This window comes from Eutrema salsugineum, unplaced genomic scaffold (genome assembly GCF_000478725.1).
Source record: "Eutrema salsugineum unplaced genomic scaffold, Eutsalg1_0 scaffold_2, whole genome shotgun sequence".
Lineage (NCBI taxonomy): Eukaryota > Viridiplantae > Streptophyta > Magnoliopsida > Brassicales > Brassicaceae > Eutrema > Eutrema salsugineum.
In genome coordinates, this window is record NW_006256829.1 from 13,366,306 (window position 1) to 13,376,015 (window position 9,710).

General features: G+C 40.8%; 1 non-coding gene across 1 annotated transcript; it reads left to right on the forward strand.

Moving 5' to 3' along the window:
- Positions 1 to 4,863: 4,863 nt before the first annotated feature.
- Positions 4,864 to 4,969, forward strand: LOC112086927. Its single transcript, XR_002899781.1, has one exon. It is a non-coding gene; the product is annotated as a small nucleolar RNA R71 (small nucleolar RNA).
- Positions 4,970 to 9,710: the final 4,741 nt, after the last annotated feature.

Consider the following 9,710-nt stretch of genomic DNA (forward strand, 5'->3'; position numbering starts at 1 on the left):
GAGCTAGTATATCCTGTCAGAAAGAATCTCCATGAATAGAAGTCCTCTGGTGGGAGTTCGTAGTGCAAGTACTCTAGCTACCGCCTAGTCTAGTGCTAACCACAAATGAGCTATCATGCATAGTGTAGAAGTGTGCAGGTCTAAATCATCATAGTTTTGCGTCAAACATTCCTGAAAAATACTTAATGTCAAATATGTTACATATTAAAATTTAAAAAGTGCTTGAAATTTAAAAGCAAAGGCAGAAAATGATTAGTACAGATAGACATCCTCCCCCAGACTTAAATCACATTGTCCCCAGTATGAAAAAGTTGGTGAGAAGATGGTGAATAAAAGCGAAATAAAATAATAGAAAAGAAAATGATGATAGAACCGTGATGGTAGTGAAGTGCTGATCGATCACTCATCCTCCGATGTGTCGTCTGCGAACTGGTGCTGCTCCTGTAGGAAGGTGACCACGCGCTCAAAGCGTCCCTGTCTCTCAACTCTGCGCTCCATATCAGAATGTGTGCGCGATGATGTAGATGATGAGGTGTGGCCGGTCGAAACAGATGGCTGAAAGTGAGCACGGGCCGCAGCTGCATCACGCCTCGCCTTGGCCACTATGTATTGGCCAATGGTGAATGGTAGTCGAGGTACAGATGGCAGAAAATCATCGGATTCCGGAGTCCATCGCGGACGTCCTCCGTTACAAAATCTCGGGACAGATGGTGAAGGCAAACTGACTCGGTGCTCCTCAGTGCCAGTGCAATACTTGTAACCAAACCTGTCTGGATCGAAAGCGGCACGAGAGATAGTGTGATCGCGAGAGAGATAAAGTAGGTCATACCAGACATCGGGAAGTGGATCATCAGATGAGAAATCGAATCCTACAGCCTGTAGTATCGCTGTAATAGCACTCCCGTAAGCTGGAGTAGCGTCCTCGCAACCATGTAAATCATGCTTCACCTTGACCATGTTCTGTGCTATGATCCAGGCAAAGCAAGAAAGTCGTGGGTCGTCCATAAATGGAATCTGAAGTGTAATGAGCTCAGTCTTCAAAACGCATCCCATGTTGGCTCTAGAGAAAATCGTGTGTGCTAAGAGTTTGTGCACAACTCTCACTGCTGGATGAGTAAGAAGGGCTGACTTGGATCTCCCGCTATCATAGACTCCATGACCCATCTCTCTCCACAAGTTAAGATCGGGTTCATCTTCAAGGTAAATGCCATCTGTGTATGGAAGCTTAAGAGCTTCGCAAAGCTCAGAAATGGTGAGCGAGTAAGGGTGTCCACGGATAGAGAATGACAGGATGCCATCTGATGCTCTGGGGTTCCTCCTCTTCGTGTGGTGGAGTGTAATAGTTGCTAAAAACTCGCGGACTAGCTCAGGATAAGTCGGAAGGTTCAGCTCCATGTAAGGTCTCAGCTTAAGTGCATCGATGTACCAGATCATATCCTCTCTGATTCCAAGCATCTCGAGTGTATGATAATCAATGCAAGGCGTGGGTTTGATGTTCAGATTCTTGAAACGTCTTGCATAGTCCACTCTTGGATTTGTCTCCCGTTCAATGTATCGAATCTGTGGTGGCTCGGGAGCTGCTCGTGTTTCTCTTGAGTGCTGGAGCAATCTCATCACATAATTTCTTCTTCTCGGTCTGGCTTGGTTCAGCATGTACTCTCCTAGAGTAGCATCATCGGGAATGTCCTCAGAGCTGTCACCAGTGCGACGGCTTCTTCGGGATCTGGTTTGTTCCATTTTTCTGCAAAACGAAATGATTCTTGGAAAAAGAGTGAATATGGATGTTGATTTTAACACATTAAGATCAGTTATACTAACATTAGTATAAAGAGATTAGTTAAAACCATGAGCAAGCAGAATTGACATTAAATCAAAGAAATCAAGTAGTTCATGACTAGATTCGGATTTTTGATGTTCTTAACATAGAAATCTTCTAAAAATCGGTTTTTATGAGCAATTTCCATGTAAAATCTAAAGATTACCCAATACTAATCATTAATCACACAAGACTTAATCAGATTCATCAATTTTGATGTTCTAAATTTGATTTTTATAAAGCATGTAGAATCCAAATTTCAAAAATCTCAATTCCTCTTAAGCTAGGTGTTAAAAACGATTTTTAGATAACCTAAAAGGATAATATATTGTTCTTAAGCTATTTCCACCATCAATAAACAGAGATTTGGGCTTTTTAAGAAAACCCTAAGTTCTGAAATCAATTAAAAATGGCGAGTTTGAGGTTCATACCTTGCTGGAAAGAGAGATTTGATGGCAGAATTGAAATCAGCTTTGAAAAAGAGTGAGGTTTGAGCTAAGAACCTCTTAAAAAGCTTAAGAATTGAAAAGTGTGTTCTATCTCCTAAATCTCCAAGTCTTTTGGAAGAGAAGAGAAAAAGGAGTTTTGATCCAAAAAGTATGTTTCTTTTCTTTAAAAAGCGTTTTTGTGGGAAAAACGGAAAATTTACGGGAAATTTTTAAGTTTACGGGAACTTACCTTTCTTGTCTTGCAAATAAGAAAAGTTTAAAACTTACGGAGAATCTTAACATGCTTTACCGGGAATGCTTCGGGAATCACCGGGAATCACCGAGATTCACCGGGAAACACCAGGGAACACCGGGAAACACCAGGTAACACCGGGAAACACCAGGTAACACCGGGAAACACTAGGTAACACCGGGAAACACCAGGTAACACCGGGAAACACCAGGTAACACCGGGAAACGCCAGGTAACACCGGGAAACTTCGAAAAGCGGCGGAAATCCGCGTCGTCACCTCAACGACCAACGGCCGCGGTCAGGAGACGCGCGACCGCGGCGATTGAGGGCTCGGCCGCGGTCACGTTCACATTCACGGTGCCGCGGTCGATGCTTCCTGGGCCGCGGGTCGGTTGGTCGCGACCGCGGCTCTTCCTCCTGCGGCCTTCGTCCAACTTTTAGGTCTTTGCTGGGCCGAGCAGCTAAAAACCTATCATTTTCTTCTTGGTTTTTCTAATTTTCTGATTTTTTTGTGTTTTTGTTTTATAAAATACCTGAAACTTAAAAGAAAAAGAAAAACATAGATTGTAAAAAAAAAAAGGAAAAGAAAACTAAAAGAAAGAGTACCTAAATGGGTTGCCTCCCATTAAGCGCTTTTGTTTTAAGTCGTTTAGCTCGACGTAGGCAAGAAGAATCAGACTGATTTGAATGGCACTCCACTTGATGTGCCCTTATCACTTCCGGTAGCTGGAGGTTTTACTTCTTCTCCTTGAGGAGCCGTCTTCTTCCCTTTATTCTTCTTCCGGACTTTAACATTGTTTAAAACCCTTTTTGTGTTTTCGATCAGCTCCTGGATTTGGTCCTCACTAGTTTCTGTTGCATCTGGTGGAATGATGATCTTGATCTTCGCAAAAGCTTTCGGCTTCTCTTTTTCTCTCTCCTTGGGCCTGTTTCCTTTGCTTGGAAAATCGGCTAGGATAGTCGGGTAGTACCTTCTGCGATCCACATTGAGGAAAACAGCATGCCGATTTGCGTGATCGATTACTGCTCCTACGGTAACTAGGAATGGTCTCCCGAAAATGAGTGGCGTCTCCTTATCTTTATCCATCTCCAGGACTTGGAAATCAGCTGGAACAATCTTATCTCCCACTAGAACTTGTAGATCACGAATCGCTCCTTCAGTATCTTTTTGAGATGAATCTCCAAAGATAATCTTAACCGTCGATGTCCTTAAGGTTTTTATGCCCAATTTCTCGGAAAATGTCTTTGGCATGATGTTGACATTGACTCCGGAATCGCACAAGCAGTCTGTAAACTTGATTCCTGAAATGAAACATTGGAAAACAAAACGTCCCAGATCATCGGCTTTTGTAAGCCTTTGAAACGGTGATCGTTCAGATACCTTAAATGGTGGCTGCTTTGCATCGACATCTTTGTATAGTGGTACAAAGATTGGGGTTTCTTCTTTCTTTCCATCGGTTCTGGCCTCTTCTTCGGGCAATGTGGTTATGGCGTTGCAAAACTTCTTAGGGTTATCTTCAACTCTTCCTGGGAGAACTCCACTTTGCCTCTTCATAGAGTCGACTGTTTGGGCAACTTGCACGTCCAGTTTTTTGATGTGCGAAGATAAAGATTCGAACTTACCGTTCAGATCATTGTACATGCAGTCGACTTTCACGTTCACGTCTTTAGATGTTTTTTCGTTCGTCATAACGAGCTGCTGGATGGACTGTTCAAGTCTACCGATTTGTGAAGCTAGCTGGTTCGTCGTGACTCCCTGCTGTTGTACAAATTGATTGTTAAAACTCGTACCTTGGTAGTTATATGGCTGTCGCGGTTGATATGGTACTATTCCTCCGAAGTTTCCACCTTGAAACTTGTTTTGGAAGGATTTTTGCTGAGGTGGGTAGTACTGATCTTGAGGATTCTCCACATTTGGATTGCGGTAAGAGAGATTGTTGTAATTTGCATTCCGGAAGTTGTTGTTGAAACCATTGTTGGAGCGATTTTGATATGGCATCAGTGCTCCTACATAGTTCACATCTTCTTCTTGAAAGGCCTGATTAATGTGATCAATATCACTAGGTCCTTCATCTTCTGCGCCATTGTTGGTCTCACAAGCATGGATTGGGCGATTGTTGCTCTTCAGAAGTTGGCTCATCATGTTCTTCAACTCGGTTATCTCCTTGTTGTCTGTACCGGTTTGCTTCATCGATCGATCGTATTCAGGACAATCATTGCTATTGGCTTGAGCCAAATTTTCGATGAGGGCCCTTCCGTGGGCTATCGTCTTTTGTCCAAAATCTCCATTGCTAGCTGTATCAAGTGAAAGTTTGTATTTTGGTTGCAAACCTCGGTAAAATGTGCTCAGCAGGCTTGATCCATGAAATCCATGGTGAGGGCAATCACGTTCATACTCCTTAAAACGTTCCCAGGCTTCATAGAAAGATTCAGTTGGCCCTTGTTGAAAGTTTGAGACCTTTGTTCTCAACTGATTCGACCTTGACTTAGTATAGAAGTGGTTCAAGAAAGCAGTTTTACATTCTTCCCAATTAGTAATCGATCCTGCAGGCAAAGATTTCAACCAACGGTGAGCTTTATCTGCTAATGAAAAAGGGAACAACTTACACTTTAAATAGTCTGGTGGAACTTGGTTTGTTCTCATCATGCTGCAGATTTCTTCAAAGAGCTCGATATGGTCCATTGGGTGTTCAGAAGGAACTCCATGGAATTGGTTTTGTTTCACCAATGAGATGATTTGAGGCTTGACTTCAAACTCATTCCGGTTCGGAAATGGAACTTGAATTGCAGATCAGTTCTGAAAATTTTGAGTAGGTGCATCAAAATCAGCTATGCGATGGTTCCGGTTCCGGGCTTGTCTTCGGTGTTGATTTGCTTGCTGAACAGGGCGGTTAACGCGCCCATTCGGCTGCATCCCTTGTTGGTCACCATCGTCTGCATTGATGGGTGCTTCAAGGTCTTCACTTTCTTCTCTCTCGCGGGTCTGGTGGTTTCTTGGAGGAACCTCGTCCTCCTCTCCATCTTGTCGAGCATGATCACCTCCTCTGTGATCATTCTCTTCATTTTCTCCATGTTCGGACCCGTCTTGGTCCATATTTAAAGCTCGGTTAATAGGATCTCCAGGCTGGTCATCGTTCGCCATTCCTTGTGTTCGTATAAGTCTTCGAAGTTCTCTTTCGTGTCTGTCTATCTCGTCTAGAATTGGAATGTTTTCTACAGGTCTGCGCCTGGTATTCATGCAATTCAGGGAAAAACAAAAGAAGGGAAAGATAATTCAGCAAAACTTTAAGAAAGAACTAGAGATCAGGTGTCTAGAACAGAAGTTAAAACAAGAAAAATAACAAAAGGCAGCGAAACAAATCCCCAGCAATGACGCCAAAAACTTGATGTCGTGTCAACTGCGTGAGAGAACAAGTTTTACCCTTAACAAAACAAATGAAAGCCGCAAGTGCACAGTTAATCAGTTGTAGTATTTAGGGATCGAATCCACAGAGATTTGTGTGCCTGGTATTCTTCTACGGTTTTTAACTTTATGTCTAGACTAGATTAGTTTTAAAGGTTGGTTGTTTGTCACGAATTTAAACTAAAACTTAAAGAAATCAAATAAATCTATCCTAGAAAGCAAGTAGAAAAATCGAATGGAAAGCAAGTAAAGCAAGTAAATATCGAACTAAGGCAATTGAAATGCAGATCTAAATAAGCAAATAAAAATCGATTGGTTTGTAAACTATGGCTAAAAACGCTGAGCTTTTGGGAACTCTAAGGGATTATAATCGGTTTTAACACTAGGGTAAATAGATTGGGATTGATGGATATCGATATATAGGGTTCTAGAGCTAGAGTACGGCGGTATGACTACGTCACTGTCGTGATCATAACCAACTGTTTCTCGCAATCCTGACCAGTAGGCTTCTACTCTGGCCCTGGAAGGGAGAGAACGCAAGAGCTGCACAAGACTCGTCAATACTCACGATCTCGCCGCAGGTAGGTTTTCACTCCTACTGAAAAATCGCCTGTTTCATTCTAGGGCTGATACTTAATGAAAACTTTCGCAACACTAACTATCTAGATCAGATACTAGGTGATCAATCAAGCATACATGCAATACAAACAAGAATAAACAGAGAACAGGTCGAAATCCCAGATCTATAAACCTAGATGTCTTAATCGATTATGAGAGCCCCTTTCGGGAACCCTAAACCCAACTCGGGATCAACTCAGACATGGCTGAGGTCGACATCATCATTGGTTTTATTAAAAGTAATGAAAAACAGTAAAGAAAAGAGATGAAGAAAGCTTCTCTATTGAAGAACTCGGACTTGAATAATCTTCTACAAAAATTGCATAAAAACGGCTGAAGGAAAAGGGTTTTTGTAAAGTATCCAGGGTTCTCCCTAAAAATGACCTAAATGACAAGTATTTATAGTCTTCAATACTCCATGGTCTCTAGGGTTCCGGAATTGAGGCTGAGAATGACTTTGGGCTTCAGAAATATGAGCTTTAATTCGGAGCTTGATGGCCGTGGTCGGGAGTGATGTGACCGCGGGGATTTGGTGGTTGGCCGCGGTCGGGAGGCTTCTGACCGCGGGAAACAGGCTGTTGGCCGCGGTCGCGTGACTTGATGGCTGTCTTCGAGTGGCTCTGGGGCAAATGAAATATCTTGAGATCCAACCGTTGGAATGTCTCCAAACCAAGTGGATTTCAAAGCTGGTTGATTCTTCTATAAGTTTTCCAATTTTGAGGGTGATCAGATGGTGAGAAAGTATTCGTCTCTCCATGAGAGTTCTGACGGTCTCCATTTATCTAAAAGAATCTTTTTGTTCCAATTTGTGCATATTTATCCCAAAATTACCTGAAAAGTCTTTTAAAATCCGGAAACATAGAAATCCTTTGAAAACCTTTGAAAATGGAGTAAAAACACCTGTAAAAGATATTAAAGTGATCCATAAAAATGGTCAAAATCCGGTGTTATCACCGTCGCCGTCGCCGGTGCTGGGCTCGGGCTCGTTGCATTTTTTAGTTGGCTCTTAGGGCTCTTGGGCTCTTGGGCTCTATATAGCTGGGCGGGGGTCGTGGGCTTCTTAGTTCCTGCGAAATATTTTTTTTTGCATATTGAAAGGATAAATCTTAGGAAATAAAAGATTGCGTCCAGATAATAACGGAATATTTCCGAATCCTTTTACTTGCGAGAAAAGGAGAATATCTCGCGAATATTCTTTTTCGCCAAAGCTTTTTCCTTGCGGATCAAGTTGAACCTTCCAGTATAAATAGGCGCCCTCTTCTCTCATTCTAAATCATCGAATAATCAAATTCTCGAATACACCAAACATACAGCAAATAATTCTTTCCAGCAAATCCCTCTCGTCTTAATATCTTAAGTGTCTCGAGAGTTATAGCGTAGTATTATTTCAGTTCGCAGATTCTATTATGGGTGTTGCATAATAGTCTCATCACGGTTGTATCCTGGGATTCAAAAATCGCAACAAACCGTCACACATTACGGGCGATTTATTGAGTTAAGGAAAGAGATCATATCTCGACTCCGTGTTTTTCGTCTGTTTTCAATTGGTTTTCAAACTCTCGTTTTAATATCTTACCTTAACATATCGTTTATAATATTGCTATTTTCTATTCGTTATTTCAATCGAATTTCACATTCATACAGCTGGTTGGTGAATGCCAAATTTAGACAAAAGAAGAAACAGAGGGAACCTTGGTAAAACTTTCTGTTTCTTTCAGCCCAGATAGAGTTAATACAGATTTGCCAACGATTTGCCTGAATTAGCAATGTTGAGAAGGTCCGTGAGTTTCCTCTAAAGAACAGCTGAGACGGAACCGAGATTCGATTTCAAAGAAAAGCCAGGCGAATTTGAGGACAAGCCAGACGAATCTGTTGTAAAGGATTTCGGCAACACAAAGACGTGATAGGGGAATTGGATAATACCATGAATGAAACAAAACAAAAAGACGTCAGCGACAAAACTGTGTCAAACATTATATTTAATTTAGGGTTTAAATTATAGATATTTTCTTTTTCGAAAAAATATTATTCGATTTCTGTTAATAGTTTTTAAACAAATGTAAATTAAAGAACAATTAGTTGAAATTAAATAATAATTAATGATAATGATAAGGGTAATTTATGAGTTACAATCATTTTAAACTGAGTAGTAGATTATGAGGATTATGTGGATAATAAAATATATCATGGGTTATTCTAGCTATTTGAAGAACAAAATAATTTATTTTAGGTAATTTTCTCTTTAAACTTTCAAGAATAAAGAAAAGTGTTTTTCAAGGATGGATTACATATTAATTTACAGTACTCTTAATATATAAGCATGTACTTTCTATTCATGTTATATGATGTTTCTTCCAAGAAAATTGTTGAATGGATAGTTTTTAAGTTTTAAATTAGAAGAATATGATGTTTTGAAAATCTTGGAAGGATAGGGGTGTTTTTACTGTTTGTCTTCCCACAAAGGTCCTAAGGCAATTTTTATTTTCAAAATTGCCATTATCGAAGTAAAAAAACTAAAAATTTCAGATTAAATCCGATTTAGTAAACCGATTACACAAAATTATAAACCGAAGTCCAATATCATAAACCGAAGTATAACCAAATGTATAATTTATCGACATCCAACATTTAAATTAAAAATTAAATTTGGGATCCACATCTCGACGTAGTCCATCTAGCATCTCCGGCAATTTGGGATCCACATCTTGACCGTTGTAATGGTGCGGAAAGTAAAAAAAATCGTTAAGGCGCAACAACACCGTGCCTCCGGTGTCGAAGCGAGTGTTCCGGAGTAACTCGAAGTCAGCTCCGACGGACCACTCGCCCATACCGCCCATATCACCGCGATGGAGTGACCACCGGGTTGAACATCCCATTCACGCGAGTCGTCAAAATCCACGCCGGCGGTGTAGATCCAAAGTATAATTCGCTCCTCTTCTTCTAGAATGGCCTGCACAGAATTCTAAAAGTAAGTTACATTTATGAACTTCGACCTTGTCTGAACTGTACTGGCGGGTTGTAACTGAAATTAAGATTGAAACGGGGCGCATGATTGGCCTGATTTATGTATTAGCGGTTATGAACTCTAGTACTTATGTCTATATATTGAATTCAAACGGTTGGATTACTCTTATATCATCTAGAAACAGTTACAGAAGTTTATATAGGAATCCATTCGAATAGGGTAGTTTT